We start from the raw sequence: 19,640 nt of genomic DNA, 5'->3' as shown, positions 1-19,640 counted from the left end.
ATGTTTCCAACAACCTACTGATGAGTGACTTCTGAGACAAGCTTATTTATGCTACTTCAGTCACTTGCAGTCACTGACGAAGCACAGAATGAATTTTCCATACTTTAGTTTCTGCAGTTTGTTAAAGATGAAAACTAGTTTCATTTCATATGCACTGTGGAGGTCAGAAGATAGCAAACCATGTTTGTACAAGGTATTACTGCATCTCTCTAGTCATTTGGAAAATTAAATATAGTAATGCGCTCATTAAATTAAAACATGCTACTTTCTCCCCCTAAAAATGTGCAGTTCCAACAGCAATTTAGTTTCTTATTTATTCATTTTCAAAATCAGAGATATGCAACAGTGAAAGGAACTTTGGTTCCTGATCCACTGTGCTGGCAAACTATAAACGAGGAACAGGTTTTCTGAAGACATCTACCATACATTTTTACAGGCATGCATATGATGTTTTGAATATTTTTAACCTAGACCCTGACATGAAAGAGAGCTTTAAAACAAATTCTTCCCATATCTCTAGTTTAACATTTAATAATGAATATATTAACAAATATGAAAGTGTTTTCACACTGATATAAATGCATTAAATGCTACCATAAGGTATGTGTAGTTAAAGCTTTTGTAAAATAAATGTGGGGTTTTCGTTTGTTTAATTACAAGAACAAATCAGCACATTTCAAAATGAAATGTACCTTGCACTATTTTATGTTTTAATGAGGTCATGTGCAGATAAAGGATAAACACTTGTTGCAGATGTGCCTTAGTGTAATGGGCTGAGGATATTTCTGTATGGTTCTAAAGGTTTTCTTGTTTCTTCAGTGGATCCATACAACACGCAGTAGCAAATTTCTGCTCAGTGTGACGTTGCCGCTTGCGCAGTATTCGTTACATTCATCCACCTGGAGACTGCCTACAGTGAGAAGGTTTTATCTAATAACATTCCAATTTTAAATATTCCTTTTATTTTTCCTCCACTAGCTCTATCTTTAATATTCTTGCTTTTACTGGACTTTATTAAAATGTTTCTGCCTTATTCTAATAGCTATACTGAGTTTGATATTGCCATCGATTTATACACTGGGGCCAAACCAAGGGATCCAGAACCCAACCTTGGTAGCGGGCTGTGTGCTAAATCTTTCTGCAGAGGCCAGGAAATACATGGGAATCCTCCCCAAGGCAGAGGAGGAGGTGTAGAATTGCTCCAAGGGAGGTTTTAAAGGTGCCTGTGCAACCAGTCTACCAGCAGTGCCCATCTGATGAGCCTCATTTGGCATATCAGAATGAGACTCTCTCCTAGTGCAGATGTCTGAGGAGTCAGGTTAGTAGCTTGGTTGCTGAGACACATCTCCACATCACCCTTTTCCCCTCCCGACATAATGGGGTACACAGGGTGAAGGGAGAGGCGGAGACTTGTTTCTAAAGCTGCCTCAGGAGTAAAGCTACCAACCGTGCTCCTTAGTCACTGTAGTTGATCAGTCAAGAAGCCCAAAAGAGGATAATCAGACTGACATTGGCTGTTCAGAAGGGAAAGATGTTTACTGAATCCTGGGGGCTTGGCATAGGGGAGGAAGAAAAGAACTGTTCTCTTGCCTGCCTTGCCACATAAGTAGGGGGTCTAACAACTGCTGTGAGTGGAACTATAAATATTATGCAAAATAAGGGGAATAATTTAGAAAATGTTACATTCAGAAATCTGCACATTGCATTGCAGAGCAGATGTGATGGACATGTGAGAGAGAGAGAGAGTAGTAGTAGTTTGGGATTTGCAGGTCACACCTCAACCCAAATTTCAAATAAAGGAACACTTAAGTGCTGCCTCCTAAGAGTTTTTTTTTTAAAGAAATAAACCATATTTTAAAAAAATCAATTAGGGCTGAAAGAGTGTGTAAAGTTTGGTGAGGATATTCAATCATTTAGGGTCAAAACAAAAAGTGGGGGAGAGACTTTAGTCCTGGCAAAAATGAAAAGCTCAATGCAGTCTTACTTATGGAGCCAGCACACATCTCCATAGCTAACGTAGCAGTTCCTCACTTAAAGGTCACAAGGGGGTCACTAGCATTTGTGTGATGTGGTGGATTCTGGCTCTCTGCCATTCCCTGTGTTATGCCTTCTGTTGAAGTGTATTGGTTCAGTCACTTGGAATTAGTTCTCCTCAGACACCAGAGTGCTCTATAAATACTGTGCCAATTCTTGCCAGGGTAGGACCTTTTAAGGTAACACCTTTGAAGCAGCTTGGTAGCCATAGACGACAATTCTGGTGGGCATCTAAAGAGGACGAGTTGTAGGTGATAACAGTTGCAGCAATGATATGAAAGAGGTTGAAAATCTATATCTTGATAGTTAACAGATGAAATAAAGGAAAAGATATGAAAATATAGAAGGAGGGAGAACTAGGCCTGTCTTTTTTCCCTCTTGTTAAAGTGGTATAGAGGGAATCTCTCAGTCACTGTCCCCCCTCTCCTACTACTATGCAAGGGGGTTCAAGACCTAAGCCTCAATGTCTACTGAAGTGTTCCTCTTACAATATACTGAAGCACAGTTTTACAGAGTATCAGTATTACAGTGTGGAGAAAGTAAATAAGGAAGTGTTAATTACTCCTTCTCATAACACAAAAACTAATAGGCAGCAGGTTTAAAACAAGCAAAAGGAAGTATTTCTTCACACAACACACAGTCAACCTGTGGAACTCTATACCAGAGGATGTTGTGAAGGCCAAAACTATAACTAGGTTAAAAAAAAGAACTAGATAAATCCATGGAGGATAGGTCCATCAATGGTTATTAGCCAGGGTGGGCAGGGATGGTGTCCCTTACCTCTGTTTGACAGAAGCTGGGAATGGGTGACAGGGGATGGATCACTTGATGATTACTTGTTCTGTTCATTCCAACTGAAGTACCTGGCATTAAAGTACCTGACCCAATATAGCCGTACTTATGTCCTTGTGTATCATTTTTTGACCTTGAGATTGCACAAGGCACTTTTCTCTAAAGATCATTGAACGCTTTGTGAAATAATGAGACATCACTGCACTGTTTGATGTCTGCTCTGAGGGCTCTTCTGATCCCTCTGCAATCCCTTGTACCATGGCTGCTCAGCCACATTACAGCAGGAGACTGGAAATTCTAACTGTCATGTGCCAAACCAAGAGGAAGCCTGGACTAGGCGCAATACCAAAGGGGAAAGGACTCTCGGCAAGTGGAAAGGCACAGACAGGCCGCAGAGCATAAGGACAGAATTGCCGCAGGCAAGGAGAGATGGGCAGCACAGTTTCTGGAGTAGGAATGTCAGTTGAGGGAAGAAGATAGAGCACAGCAGAAAGGCCTGTTTGAAAGGCCGTGTTTGCTAGTGGCTGAAAGAGAATAGGATCCTGCTGCATTCGCACCGTGTCCTGAGTCCCCTCCATGGTACCATGTGCTGCAGATCAGGAAAAATTTGGACAATTCCTCTTTTGAGTGGCCCATGCAACTGTGACTTAACTAGCAGGACTGGCCAAATGTACCCCCTGCAGTCCTTCACCCCTCCTGCAGGCCTCACCCTCCTGCAGCAGCAACCCCAAGCGTATACTAAATTCCCAGGAAAGTGAATGGAGAATGGAGAGTCTGAGGATTTATTTGTTGGCACCAGGTTTCACTTTTTGCACTGTTCAATGTTTGTTTTATTACTTGTTTTGTTATTGGTTTATTATGGATGTTTTGGTGTTCTAATGGCACTGGCCTGCCTGGCAATACTTTAATGTTATTTTTTGTAATACAGCCATGTTCACAAATAATTACTTTTATTTTATCAAGAAAGTTTATTACTATCATTGCGTCACATCATATAATGTGTATTTCAAATAATAAAGATAAACACGATACAGCACAACTGAGAAGCTGTTTGCAAACACAATTTCTCAATTCATCTATGTACATCAATCCATAATGAAAATCCACAGTTCTTACAAAACAGTGCACCTCCCATTTCAGAAGCAGTCATCTCATCCATAATTAAACATTATAACAATCAATCCTCCCCCAATTCACTGCATACAGTGACAGTTCCTCATCTACAGTTAACTCTGTTGTACAAACACACTCATAAACATACTATTTTCCCTCTTCCATTTGTCCATGCAAGTCCATAATGTAGGAACATAGAGCATCCCTGTTTTCTGTCACCCAGGTGTATCCTGCTCCAGTTGTGATCAGAGCACTTTAAGCAATCCATCACTGTCATAGGTCCATTCAGGGGCAAATGGCTCACCTTTGGCTTCACAAACATCGTGAAGAGCACAGCAAGCCACGATAATGTGAACAGCATTGATGACACTGGAATCCAAATGGTTCTGTAAACAGCACCAGTGGGATTTCAATCTGCCAAACACACATTCAACCACCATTCTATACCTGCTGTGAGTCTTTTGCCAGGCCCTCTGAAATCAGGATATGGCTTCATAAGCCAAGGCAAAAGGGTGTACATGGGTCCCCTAGTATAACAGTGGGGACAGTAACTCCATTTATGCCAATGTCATTTGCTGGGAATATTATCCTTGTCTGACCATGAAGGTAGACTTCCAATTTTCAGTACAGCCAATATCAGAATCCAGAAATTGGTCTACGAGGGTCTGCATAACAATGGACTATTTCCTTGGTTTATGTGCTCCTTGAGGAGGGCAAACTATGGGAATATGAGTCCCATCAATGACCCCAGCACAGTTTGGAAACCCCATTCTCTCAAAACTAGAAATTACTTCAGGGATATTTTTCATACCTACCACATTCAGGTAAATCACATGCCTCATCGGTGGTGAAGGTTTCTGAGGCACTCTATCTACAGTTGTCTTTCCAACATCAAAGTGGTTAACAATGGATCTGTAGCAGTCTGGGGCAGCCAGCTTCCAGATGGTTAAAGGAACTGGCTTCTGAACCAACAAGGCTGCCCTCATGCATATGTTGTGATAGTGCAGGGTTGGAGCGAGCTGCTCACAAAGCTCCAGGAACATAGCTTTCTTCATGCAGACGTTTTGGACCCACTACTGGTCATCCCAGGTCCACATGACAATGTGATCCCAACAGTCTATGGTTGTGGCCCTACTCCAGATGCGCTGGTCTACATAGGATTATCAGCAGCTATATGAGAGTCATGATCAGCATCAGCTAATCTGAGTCTGCTAGTCTGTATCATCCTTCTTCTCCTCCTTTGATAGGTCAAAAATGCTGCCATAATGTCCACCAGCCTCTTATGGATGCTCGGTCTGTTTCCTGAAATAGGAGTGAACGCTCAAGCAGGACAAGTTCTTCAAACAGTGAATCCTCCATGCTTCTGGCATCAGTTGCGTGCAAACCCAAAAGATGGCTCGGCAGGCTGAGACTACTTCCTGTAACGTGAAGACTGGATAGTCAGGGCAAGAGTGGCTACAGCTGGGGAGGGTGCTAGAAAGCCTAGTGAGAGGCTTGTCTGACTAGGGATTGCGAAATGCAACATAGATGCCTGAGACCCAGGTTCAGAAATTCTAAACCTAGGGTCAATATTCACTGTGGAAGCTTAAATCCAGGCTTGCAAACACTGAGCCAGTGGGCTCGAGTTCCATGGGTTTAACCTGCAGTGTAGACATATCTTAAGATACAGTAGGTATAGCAGCACTTTACATTCAGGTAATATTTTAAAATGTTTAAATGGGATTACAGCCTCATCCCTCTCGCTGCGTGTAATGGGAGTCATGCAGCTCAGATCCCACATTATGCTTCGCAAGTATAGCCCTTAGAGCTAGATTCCACTTGTTATGAAGTCTTTTACTATCTATGTCACACCACTAGATTTATTTGGCACTAGCGTAGCTGTGACATGTTCTTCGGGAAGAATTTTTCAGTAATTCAGCATCAGGTAAATACAGTTTCCATAAGCTTAAAATAGATAACAGAACTTTCTAGCAACTGCTTTCTTAGATACAATTTTATTACCTAGACATATATGGAAACAATGACCGGTAAGAAATGTCTTTCCTTGTCTAGTTTAAAAAAAAAATTAGGTTAACAGAAAACATCCTGTCACCGCTCCCTAAGGAATGTTCTCAACCTGCAAACTGAAAAGAGGCCATTTTCTAGTGTCATCTTTTTTTTAAAAAAAGCTTTGCATAATAATCAAATAATCAATTATACATTTTCCAGTATAACTGTGTGATATGGTTACCTAATAAGCAAGTGCCTACAGGACTGCTCTTTTTATTTTTATTTTTTTTCTGTTTCTTTTATTTTGGGATGTCAGTTCTAGTTTCAATGTTATTAACAATGGCAAAAGTCCAGCCCACTGGTAGAAATATGCAGTGGGCATAAAGTGCTCTAGTTCTAAGCTTTACTCATGTTTCAGATGAGGAGTGGGCCTGTGCTGATGGACTGTTATGTATGATTTTTCCGTGAAAACACCAAGAGACTGCAATGAATGGACTCCTTTCATTATTCTCCAAGGGAAGAGGAAGAGTAAAAGGTTCATGGTGAATTGTGTCCTCATTCAAATGTCAGGACAAAGCAAGGCTCCTTGCAAAAACATTTTCTTTACAGGCTTGGCAAGTCTTACTCGAAGAAATACCATAGAATTGTGCTCATGATGTCAGGCATACTTTAGTGAGCACAAAGGATTAACATTTTGTAACTTGCTGCTAAACTTTTGTCCACCACATGAAGCCAAGCAGGCAGATGTTAGCTTTCTGTTATATTTCTTTAGAACAGGATATGGGTCTGTCACACTCTTACTCTTTAATTCAATATGCTATTTGATCAGAAGGACTGGCCAATGGACATCTGATGTAAACAACATTTCTTACTGGAATCCATGCTGATGTACATGTTAAAAGCTATATTAACCCTTAAAAGATCATTAAATAGGCAGAAAATTGATTGTTATTTCACCCTATATTACAAAATATACCAATATAGTAAGGTCAGTTGTAGTACCATCAATCAATTTAACTAGTCATGTTTTTTCAGTAGCAGATTCAAACAAGTATTTACAGTACTAATTTTACATTAAACTGCATGAATCAATAAATTGCACATATATTGTTATATTGTTTAATCTTTTGAATGATCTGCATTTTCAAAAGTACTTTATTAACCTAGCAGATCATGGTATTAAGGGAATATATTTAGATTATGATTAAAACAATAACTTGGAGAAAAAAGGAATCTAATATGGACTTTTTAAAAAAAAATCTAAATCTCAAAATTGCCAAATAAGGTAATCTATCCAAAATATTAACATATGAGTGGGCTAATGAACTTAAAAAAAATCTAATCTCATTGCAATCTGCAAGATTAAAAACTAAAATAATTTTGTACCTCTAAATTTGGCAAGTCACTGGTTAAATTTGACTTGCCTGAAGAATAACATCAGGCTTAAAATTAATGTTTAAATACTAGGTGGCTGATGTATGGGAATAACTATTATACAATAGGGCTGAACTGTGGTTCATTTTGACCTTGTTAATGTTAAATATTCAAAGCAGCTACCAATATAGCATTTACCTGAATCAGACTTGTGGATTGCAATATTTTGGTTTCAATTAACATTCCAAAGTTAAAGTGAGCTAAGTTTCCTTAGAACAAAACACAGATACAGCAAATTTCTGCCTGGAGTAGGCCTTATTCCTTGCATCCAGATTTTGACTGTCAATATTTAGTAGCTACTCATGCTTGTAATTTCTTTGTCAGAAGTTAGATCTCTATTGTATTATTTCTTGAAACTTTAAAGTGTACATTTTCAACATGATGTGCAGAGTAATGGCCACATAATTACACCAATGTTAGGGTGAGTCAGATACTATTTTGAAACATTAGAGGACAAACATTTATCTCACGACTGGATTCAGTGATTGGCATATAGACCCAAACATACAACATATCAAAGGGAAAAATTTGGTCCTACCTTAGAGCACTGAATTAAAAATTCAGCATATTTGGTCTGAGTAGCAAAATAGGCAAAGACTGAAAGAAACACTGCAACCAAACAGCTGTCAGCATGCCTTTGTGCCATGGAGAGATAGGTAAAAGTGTTCTGCTTACATCAGAGGATCCAAATTTAGTGAAGTAATTTCCTATTTACCTTATTCAACCTGCAGCTACGTAACAAATGTGCTGTGATCACGTTAGATCTGACAAGCTAATAAGGATTGGGTCGATATTTGGACAAGAGACTTTCAAGTAAGTTAAACTGCATAAGGAAGTTGAGATCCTGTTTCCATAGGATACATCTTTATCACCGAGTCAGAAATTAATCAATTCCTCAGCATAACATTAAAGCGCACCCTTCTGTTGCAAGTGCCATCATTTGGTTGATACGTAAAACCAACATCCTGACCATTTATAGCTATTAACAATCCTCTGGCACTTTTCAAAAGAGCAGGAAAGTTAATCCTGCTTCCTGACCAAGTTCTGCCTTCCATAATTACATTCTGACTACATAAATTCCCCTGCAATTTCAACTGATTACAGTATTATTCTTCACTTCCTGTCCTAAAGTTTGTGTTGTAACTATGCTCTGCTACAAAGGTAGATGAAATGATCTCTGCACATAGTTTCTGTATCAGTTTGGTACATTTGTAAAACATTGAGGTATCTTTCGGCATGCAAGAAACTAAGTGCTAGATGTTATTCCTATAGAAAAATCCATGATTCTCCTCAGGGCAGTATATTAATAATCAATAGTGCATCTGTTTAGGGATGTCTAGATGAAGCTAAAAAAGTTAAATATCTCTGAACAGATGCACTGCTAATAATAAAATACTACATTGAACTCCTTCATGAACACTCTCTGTTGCCATGTCACCTATGAGAAGCAAAGTGGAGGATAAATTTGCCTGATCTTCTAGGCAGATACCCAGGAGTGCCAACTGCACACATTCAAAAATAATTTAACTGGCTTAAAATCATGAGGCTTTTAAAAAATAACTTGGTGGAGGAGAGGTGTGTTTGGTATAATTTATCTGGTTTTTGACCCTTTGGGAAAGAAGTTGTTCTCCCACAAGCTGTGTGATCAGTTCAGATTCAAAATTCAATCTTAAATGCACATGGAAAAATACAGGCCTCCCAGCCGACTGCATTCAGGAGGACTCCACTTCCCAATTCTGGCGTATCAAAATCCCGGCTTCCTTGACGCCTATTGACTGAAACGGCAAGACTCCTATTGACTGAAACAGGCTGGGATTTCACCATTAATCTCTAGAGTACGTGAGCTGTGATTCTATCCATCCCCATCTCCTGTTATTATCACTATCCGCGCCCTCCTCCTGCACCTCCATCCCACTCCTCACATTCTGCCATTGCCCTTAGACTTCCCCCGGGCCCTATCATTCCCCTGCTCTGTCTCCTGCCTCCTCACACCCTCAATCGCCTCTTAATCTCCCCACATTCCCTTTCACCTTCAGCCCTCTTCTGCTCTACCACTAGACACATTTCCCTGTGCTTCTTTTAGTCTCCTCCTGCTTCCCCCAACTCTCTCAGTCTTTACTCTTGCGTCCAAAGCTACCAACCCTTGCAATTTTATCACGAGTATCATGATATCTTGGCATTTTTCTTAAAGGCACAATTCCTGGGATCAACAGTTGCATGAGATTCTCAGTTTTTATTTTTCAGAGTGGCAGCCATGTTAGCCTGTATCAGCAAAAACAATAAGGAGTCCTTGTGGCACCTTATAGACTAACAAATTTATTTGGGCATAAGCTTTAGTCCTTCTGGTGGTGGGAAAAGATTTGAAAACAGGAATTGAGTGTACTCTAATAGCTCAGAGAGTGGAAAGTAAAGGAAAAATTCCCCATTAAAAAAATCAATCTAATTTTTAAGCCAACTCCAGATTTTTGAGCACTTGGAGTTGGTAACATTGTGCTTCTGCCACAAATATTCTCCCCATACTCTCCTGAGTCTCTCTTACTTCCCCCACACATTGCCCTGTGAAGGCCTCACTGTCCTCTTACACTTCTCTTCTGCCTTTCACCACACTGGCTCCTCAATGTCCTGTCTAGCTGCTTAACTGTATACTGGCAGTGATTTTCCCTAAGGGCAGTCTGGCTTCAGTCTCTTTGAAAACCAAAGGAGTTGACAGTCATCTTTACTAGGATCAGCCTCACTCCACATGCAGAGACCACAGGGACCAAAAGCCATTTTGCCTGGCTTCAGCCCTACTGAAAATAATGGGAAATGGTGGCCATTTTGAAAATCAGCAAGGTGGGAGGCAGGAGTAGGGAGATCACTTGAAGGTTTAAAAACCTACAAATGATCAAATTGCAAATGACAGAGCTGGTGATACTGTCATTATATACTAGCTTTGTGAGCTGCCTCACACATTATTGACGATGCTTGAAAAATAAAACAATAGATGACTAATATCACAGTTCAACTGCAATCGGCATTTTACCATCCTAACCAATGTTGTCCAAACCAAGTAATATATGTGTCATTTCATGTTCTAATCTCCACTCTTTCTATGCCCCTGCACAAGAGGAAACAGGAGGAGTTTGCCAGGGGCAGACTCTGGAAATCCCCATATCCTTGGGAATCCTTCTCAGTGCCAGCTACAACCAAGAGTGAAGAGGGTAGGATGGGGCCTTCAACCCTCCTGTATTGCTTACCACCAAACCATGAAGGACCCACCTGGAACACTCAGCCCAGCAGACTCCTCTCTCATCCCCGACATGGAAGATAGCAGCTGCAACTCCCCCTGGCACTCAGAAGAACCTTTACAGCCAGCCTCCAGTCCTCCATACAACTCTGAAAATTGGACTGTGGATATGTTTTCTCTCATTCACTGTATTGCTATTGGTTGTTGTTATCTTTTCATTCCACCCCACTTCTACCATTGCAGCTTCTCAGCTGACTGTCCTCACTCTTCCTGTCCATTGTCCTCTCTCCTTATCTCTCAGTTTTCCTCTCCTTTTTCTTGTCTCTATATAAAGACATGGAGCTAGCAAGGTGTGTGCCTGGTATTACCCTGATCACCTTACTTGTACACTGTATCCCTTTCTCTCACCCTTTGTCTGTGTATAATATTCTTCATAGTAGCATTACACAGGATTATACTGAAACTGAAGCTTGCTATTTTTATATGCTTACAGAGCCTGGAATTGGTGGCCTTTAGGTCATGCTATCTGTTCTCCCAGGGCTCTGGGGAGGAATGAGTAAGTTGGTGAGAGATTTTGGTTGGAAGAGTTTGTGGTTTTGAGCTGTGGAATTTTGGAAGGTCTGTTTTGGGGGGGGAGACTGGGTCCTTATTTTAACCGAAGTTTTAATATTTTTATAATGTATGTGCACAGCATAGGCTGGGCACATTTTAACATATAAATAAATAAAATAAATTACAAAACTAAGGGCTGTGTCCACCTGAATTTGTGGACCCCATGCAAGCCATGGAAGTTTGCATGTTCTGGCAGTTGCAATGGGACGACCTAGCCCAGGGAATGATCAACCCATGGCATAAGCCCAAAAAGAGAAAAAAAGATACAAATTTGCACATACTTGTTTTGGAGCTTCTCTAGGAGCAGGGACTTTGTATAAATGAGTTCATCACCTCCCATAAACTGTCAGTTCCTAGCCAGGCTCTGATATTCACCCTTCTCTTGGGCCATGCAGGTCATGGGAGTTATTCCAGCCCTAGGAGGGAGGTTTGGGCAGTAACAGCTTGCCTGCATTCTAGAAGGGGTCACTTTCAGCTCAGTCCTACAATCATAACAAGGGCCTCTTGTTCCTGATCACCTACACAGAAGTCTCCTCCACGTTATTAACTACCAAAAATGCATTGGCAACAATTATAGGTGTACATTTAGAGGCCACTTTTCAAAATTTATCCCTGGAAGTTTTTAGGAAGTTGTTTTTCTTTGCCAATTTTAAGATACTTCTTCCCATATGGAAAAATATTCCTCAAATCTAATATTTTTCCTGGAGCTACTACATCTGGTTCATAAGTCCTAGCAGCTAACTTATTTACATGACTTACATGAGACTGTTCTTTCCTCTTTCCCTGAGTCTGAAAGCAAGCACAGATCGAGATGAGCTTTATTGCTGCATGTGCAGGGAGCCACTTCTAACAATTTACTTGAAAAGAAACAGATCTGTGTGTTAGGTGGGAGAGGGAGAGAATCAGTGTAAGCAGGTGAAAGAGTGGTAAAAGTCAAACTTTGCATTTTTGGTAAATAAATGGCTTGAAAGATGGGAACAGAACACAGGAAACTTGCAAAAAGATGGCACACCTATTTCCTTGTCCTGGAAAACCAAGACACTTTTGTAAGCTAGATCTTCCCTGCATTAAAAACAATGCACCAAGGGTGTTAAATTAGCCTTACGGACATAATGATTATTTAAAAAAAAAAAAAAAAAACCCTCTTGTACTCTATGGATTTATATTTGGAAGCTGGTTACAAGATCTGTTCTCATGAAGCTATATGGTAAGTAAAACAAAAATATATAACGAAGTTTTACTTTGAAATTCATATTTTTCAGGACTGCAAAGATAAAGAATTTGTATGTTTACTATTTACAACTTCCTCTCAGAAGACACAGGTATAGCATTCATGTCTTCCAAAATGTGAGCTTATACATCTGGCCAGCAAACATCTGGATATTTATCTTAGCTCATCATTTCCTTCTGTAAGTCCAAAAACTGTCAGTTATTTCAGCTGAGATTCATCCCAAGGGAGAACAGAAAAAGTTACATCCTTCTTTTGTCCAGGTTTTATAAACTGATCTTTACCTTTTTCCCTAGGATACCAGTAAGTATAAAAATAAGCAGTCTGGATTCCTTTGACAGTGGTTTTCAGTCTGTGAATATGTACTTCTGCAGCCACAGAGTGTATATATATGTGATTGTATTTATTATGTGATTGTATTTCCAATATATGACAAAGGTTCCTAGAACCTAAAATAGGCCATTTAAAAAAAAAAACTGCATTATGGATTAAAAATAAATATAGACAGTAAATTCAAGAATAAACTCCTCAGCTCCTAGACAACAAGACTAATTTCTGTACTTTATTAATATATTATGTGCAAAATTCTACATTAATGAAATATTAAGATTTTAAACACACAAAACAAGAAATTCAAATACTAAAATCACCACAAAAACATTAACTTGGTTCCACAGCATGTGTTGTAATCTGGATTACTTTTTAACTGATGAATTTTGGGAGAAGACAGTGTGGCCTACAGAAAAGAACCCTAAACTAGGACTCAGGAAACATGGGTTCTATTCCCAGGTATGCCACTGGCTTTGGGCAAATTACTTCTCCTCTTTGTGTGTCAGTTTTCCCATCTGTAAAATGGGGATAATGACACTGACTTCCTTTGTAAAGCACTTTGAGCCCTAATGATGAGAAGGGCTACATAAGAACTAAGCATTGTTTTTATTGTATGATTTTAAAAGTACATTAACTAGAGAAGAGTGCTAGTCAATTATTTCATAGTCGAAATTTAAGCCATCTTCCAATTTCAAGTTTATTTTTTTTAAATAACTTCACTAAAGACAAGCCAATTCACCTGAAGTTTCATATGCTGATCTCCTAATGTAGCTTTATATTACTGCATATGAAAGTTTGCATCATGAATATCTTCTCATAATAACCTGCCTGTGTTCTGTTATGTTTTAAGCATGTGATTTGATTATAAAGGCTAAATAAACAATTTCACTTTTAAACCATTCAACAGTTGCCTTGATGAATTACTGACCCTTAGAAATGTAACTGAGAATTAATATAGATTACTTAAATTTCCTGTGTAGTTGGACTGAGATTGAAAAAACAGACTGTAAAACCTTAAAGTGACATCAAAACAAGTCTAATCATATTCCTAGCTATTAGACATACAGAAAAAAATCTGGTTTAGTCATTTTTTCAGGTTACATCTTCCAACAATATACTCTCAGTTTATACAGCGTGTCCTGGGGAAAAGGCTGCCTTTCCTGTGCTCAAAAAGCATTTTTGGCAGGTTTAAATACTTGTAATTAAGGCAATAAAGATGCATTGGAGGAAACATACATGCAAAAAACATGGCCAAGAAGCAGCAATATTTTCTTTGCTCCATACACATTTTAAATATTAATTGTCAATCTTAAAATGCATATGTAGTGAGGCAGTGTGGCTTCCCGCCGCCCCGGAGGGGGAAGAGCCCATCCAGAGGCCGGAGTGGGCGGAGCTAGGGAGCTCAGAGCTCGCCCCTCAGAGGGTCAGGGGGCAACCCGGAAGTATAAAGGCTCACCCTCAGAGCTCAGTAAGGCCCGAGCCGCCGGAGAAGCCACGGGGGAGTCTGGAAGTAGCCCAGGGGCAGCCAACCCTAGTCTGGCTGCAGCACTGCCACAGCCCATGTCAGTGTGTTGCGGCCAGGATCTCCACTGACTAAACAGTAGGTCTTCTGCTGCTGCTAGGGCCCCGGGCTGGAACGCAGTGGAGTGGGTGGGCCTGCGTCCCCCCTGCCACCCAACCGGTGGGTGGCAGTCTCCCCCTCTCCCGGGCCTTTGGAGGCTTGGAGCCTACCGTTGTTGCTCAGCCCTGCCTGAAGGCCTGACCTCTGACTCTGCACTGTCCCGCTCTGACCTAGGGCTTGGGCTTGCTATTAGTTGTACTGTTGTTGCTCAGCCCTGAGTGTGGGCCTGAGCCCCGACTGTGGGCCTGAGCCCCGACTCATTGTTGCCCGCCCTGACCCAGGGCCTGTGCTTACAGTGTTTAGTTCAGTTACTGCAAGGGCTGCCAAGGGAGACCCCCGCGGACAGACTAATTCCCCTGAACAACGACTGTATGTAGTGAGCCGATGTGGCTCCCCGCCACCCCGGAGAGGGTCAAGCCCCGGTTAACTCTTGCACACATGGTGGAGAATGTGGGCATAATCCCTTGGTCCCTGTGAGAAGGGACCTGAGGGGGAGAGCCACCCCGAGAGTGTCATGGAGTTGGATCGTCTGTTTAAGCTTCTGACAGAGAACCAGGAGTGGCAGCAGGCCGCTCAGCTCCAGCATCAGCTGCAGCAGCATACGGCTCAGCTCCAGCAGCAGCAGCAGCTCATCCAGCAGCTAGGAGCCCAGCTGCAGCAGCTGGTGACGGCGTTACCATGCCCCTCGGAGGCGCAGCCAGGGGATATGGCCGGGGCGCCGCGCATCACCACCCCGGTGCGGCTAACCAAGATGGGACCCGACGATGACCCCGAGGCGTTCTTGGTAACATTTGAACGGGTGGCACTGGTCACTGGGTGGGCCCAGGACCAATGGGCCACTCTTTTGGCCCCATACCTAACAGGGACTGGCCAAACGGCATACCGAGGGCTGGCTACGGAAGAGGCAAGGAATTATAGCCAGGTAAAGGCCGCGATCCTGGATGCCTTAGATGTCAGCCCAGATACCTTTTGGCAGCCGTTCCGAAGCCAGACATACCCCACTGGCACCAGACCCCGGCTGGTGGCCCAAGCCCTGAAGGAGGCGTGCAGGCAGTGGCTACAGCTGGAGACGAGGACGGCGGAGGAGGTTACAGAACAAGTCATCCTGGAACAGTTTGTGCACATCCTCCCGGCCCGAGGATGGGCCTGGGTGCTCCACCATCAGCCGGCGATGTTAGCCGCGGCCGTCACACTGATGGAAGACTTCTTCGCGGCCAAAACGCTGGTGGGGCCCGCCATCCAAACCCAACCGCTCAGGCCAGAATGCCCTAACACTAAAAGGAAGGGGGATGCCCCGACAGGGCCATGGAGCCTTCCCCACGGGCAAGAGGCTCGCCTGGGACTTCGGCTCAGATGCCCCGAACTTTCCCCTTGGCCCGGATCTGCGCTCCCTGTGCCGAGTGTCTCAAGGATCCATCGGAGTCCCCCCAGGAGTCCGAGGGGAGCCCCCTCCCAGGACGGTCGCCCTGAACTCGGGCCCTGCTTTTGTTGTGGGAAATCGGAACACTTGCAGCAGGACTGCACGGAAATGGACTGCAGCTTCGGCCAGGTCTGTGCAGGGGACACAAGGGCCCGGCTACCACAGGCCTCCAAGATCACGGTTCCGGTAGTGGTCGGAGACCATCCCACCCAGGCCCTGATCGATTCCGGCTGCGGCCAGACACTGTTTCGACAGGCTTCGGGACTCCGGGCGGACCCCCACCTGGGAACAATTCACTTGCAGTGCATCCATGGCAATGTCTGGCCCTACCCCAGTGCCTGGGTCCCGTTAACAGTGGCCGGGGTCACCCAACAAATCGTTGTCGGCCTGGCCCCCCGACTTGAATACCCGGTGATCCTGGGGCGGGACTGGCCTGTATTTGAGGCGATCCTCTGCTCAACCCCGGCACTGGAAGGAGAGTGTCATGAGGCCCCACCGGAGGAGGATGACGAGACCCCGGAACCCAAGGTAAGGGCCGAAGAAACAGACAATCCCCTGCCAGGACCCTCTATCGAACCCCTACTCCACATCGATTTTTGTCAAGACCAGAGAGCCGACCCTACCCTTAGCCGGGCCTATGAACAGCTAGCGGCAGTCGATGGGACCATCATCGACCCCCAGCGCGTAACCCAGGGGCCCCACTTTGAGCTACGCCAGGACCGTCTTTACTGGATCGACCGCGACCCCCGCATGAAGGAACCACGAACACAGCTGCTGGTACCGTGGTGTCACCGACGAGCCATGATGAAACTTGCGCACGACATCCCTGCTGCCGGGCATCTGGGCCATGAGAAGAACCCTCGCCCAGATTTTGAAGCGGTTCTTCAGGTCCTGTGTTCACCAGGAGGTGAGGAAATATTGTAGCTCCTGCCCGGAGTGCCAGTTAGCCGCTCCCCTGCAAGTACCCAGGGCCCCCCTAGTTCCCATGCCTATAATAGAGACGCCATTTGAACGAGTGGCCATGGACCTGGTGGGCCCACTCCCGAAAAGTGCTTCAGGGTTCCAGTATGTCCTGGTCATCGTTGACTACGCCACCCATTTCCCAGAGGCCATCCCATTGCGGAGCACCACCGCCCGGGCCATCGCCGGGGAACTGCTGAAGGTCTTTGCTTGGGTGAGCCTGCCCTGAGAAATCTTAACGGACCAAAGCACCAGTTTCACCTCCCAGTTGTTGCAGCAGGTATGCGAGCTCCTAAGGGTTAAACAATTACGCACCTCCGTCTACCACCTGCAGATGGACGGGTTGGTAGAACGATTCAACCGGACCCTCAAGGAGATGCTGCGGAAGTTCCCCCCAGAGGAGCTACGCCGGTGGGCCCAGCTGCTCCCTCCCTTGCTGCTAGCTATCTGTGAGGTACCCCAGTCGTCAACAAAGTTCTCCCCATTTGAGCTGATGTATTAGATGCCATCCACGGGGCCTGTTGGACTTAATGCGGGAAACTTGGGAGCAATCCTCCTCTCCAACTCAGGGTCTCCTGAAGTATGTCCTCCAGCTGCAGGAGTACTTTACTCAGGCTGGGGCCCTGGCTTGTGAAAACCTAAAGGCCGCACAGGACATACAGGAACAAACTGCTAACCGGGTAGCACAGGCGCGTGCCTTTGAACCTGGGGATCAGGTCCTTCTCCTCCTGCCTTCGAGCGAGTTGAAGCTACTGGCCTATTGGCAGGGACCCTATGAGGTAGCTTGGAAGGTTGGGCCCGTCACATACGAGATCCACCAACCCGACCAGCGCAAGAAGACCCAACGATACCATGTGAATTTGTTGAAACCGTGGCGGGAGCGGGAGGGCCTGCTGATTGACCCTTACCCGCCAGAGCCTGAGTTAGGTCCCCGCGCGCCCCTGACCGAGGACCCCGCTGCTCCCGTGCTCGGCGGCACCCTCACGGAGGAGCAGCGCAAGCAGGCCCAATGTCTCCTGCAGGCTTTCCAGGGAACCTTTACGGCCCTACCCGCATACACGACCCTGGTCTATCACTCTATCCAGACCGAGCCAGGGAAGGTAATCCGGGAAATGACCAGGCCGTTGCCGTACTGAATGTGACAGGAGGTGGAGGAAGAAGTACAGGCCATGCTGGGCTTAGGAGTCATCAAACCATCACAGAGTGAATGGCACAGCCCGGTGGTCTTGGTACCCAAGTCCAACAGCACCCGGCGCTTTTGTATAGACTTCCGGTGGGTTAATGCCATCTCACGGTTCCATACATATCTGATGCCCTGCATAGACGAACTGCTTGGATGCCAAGGGGAGGCCCAGTTCGTTACTACCCTCGACCTCAGTAAAGGGTACTGGCAGATCCCGCTCGATGACCCCTCTAAGCAAAAGACGGCATTCGCCACCCGAACGGGACTCTACCATTTACGTGGATGCCTTTTGGTCTCCATGGGGCCCCGGCGACGTTCCAGCGGCTAATGGATCGCCTTTTGCGGCCCCATCAAGGCTATGCGGCAGCCTATTTGGATGATGTTGTGATATATAGCTGTCACTGGGAGGACCACCTGGAACGCGTAGCAGCAGTCCTGAGATCCCTGCAGCGGGCGGGACTGACAGCCAACCCGAAAAAGTGCCACATCGGATGGCAGGAGACCACATACCTAGGATACATGATGGGGGAGGACGTGTGAAACCCCTCATCGGGAAAGTGCAAGCCCTGGCAGCCTGTCCAATACCCACCACGAAACGCCAATTCCGACAGTTCCTGGGGCTCACCGGATACTATCGGCGGTTCATCCCCCAGTTTGCCTCCATTGCAGCACCCTTAACAGGACTGTTAACGAAGGACAGTCCCTGGCGGTGCGGTGGTCCCCAGACTGCGAAGATGCCTTCCGGACACTCCAGACGTGTCTCTGCCGGGAGCCGGTCCTATACAGCCCGGACTTCAAACTTGGGTTCATCTTCCACACGGATGCCTCGGAGGTGGGGTTACAGGCCGTCCTGTCCCAAGACGTTTATGGAGAGGACCACCTGGTTCTATACCTTAGCCGAAAATTATTCCTCCGTGAAAAGAACTACACCATGGTCGAGAAAGAGGCACTCGCCATGAAGTGGGCCTGTGATGCCTTACGGTACTACCTCCTTGGGGCTCTGTTCACGCTAGTCACGGACCATGCCCCGCTCCGATGGTTGATGAAAATGAAAAATAACAACGACTGATTATTTACGACCGATACTACAAGGTATCTGGCCTTGCAGCCCTAAGCTTTCACCATCCAGCATAGGGTTGGTAAGGAGCATGTGAACGCAGACTTCCTGTCCTGCCTCGGAGGGATGGAAGAGCCTGGCCCCGACGAGCAGGAGCCAGACTTGAGGGGTGGGGTATGTAGTGAGGCGGTGTGGCTCCCTGCCGCCCCAGAGGGGGAAGAGCCCATCCGGAGGCCGGAGTGGGCGGAGCTAGGGAGCTCAGAGCCTGCCCCTCAGAGGGTCAGGCGGCGACCTGGAAGTATAAAGGCTCGCCCTCAGAGCTCAGTAAGGCCCGAGCCGCTGGACGCCTCCAGCCTAGCTCGTGGCTGGGAAAACTCTGCGGCCTAAGGCAGCCGCTAGGACTGACCAGACCTACCTTGCGCTCGCTACCCGGAGGAGTTGCCGGACTTACCCTGCGCTCTCTACCCGGAGGAGTTGTAGCCCAGGGGCAGCCGACCCTAGTCTGGCTGCAGCACTGCCAGAGCCCATGTCAGTGTGTTGCGGCCAGGATCCCCACTGACTAAGTAGCGGGTCTTCTGCTGCTGCTAGGGCCCCGGGCTGGGACGCAGTGGAGTGGGTGGGCCTGCGTCCCTCCTGCCACC

At 45.2% G+C, this 19,640-nt stretch overlaps 1 protein-coding gene across 2 annotated transcripts in view; it reads right to left on the bottom strand.

Annotated features, from left to right (window-relative positions):
* Window positions 1–19,640, bottom strand: part of AGMO (alkylglycerol monooxygenase) — a 268,148-nt gene that overhangs the window by 214,667 nt on the left and 33,841 nt on the right. The window lies entirely within an intron of this gene.

This window comes from Malaclemys terrapin, chromosome 2 (assembly GCF_027887155.1).
Source record: "Malaclemys terrapin pileata isolate rMalTer1 chromosome 2, rMalTer1.hap1, whole genome shotgun sequence".
NCBI classification, from domain to species: Eukaryota; Metazoa; Chordata; order Testudines; family Emydidae; genus Malaclemys; species Malaclemys terrapin.
Note: the sequence above shows the minus strand (reverse complement) of the source record. Positions and strands in the feature narration are given on the sequence as shown.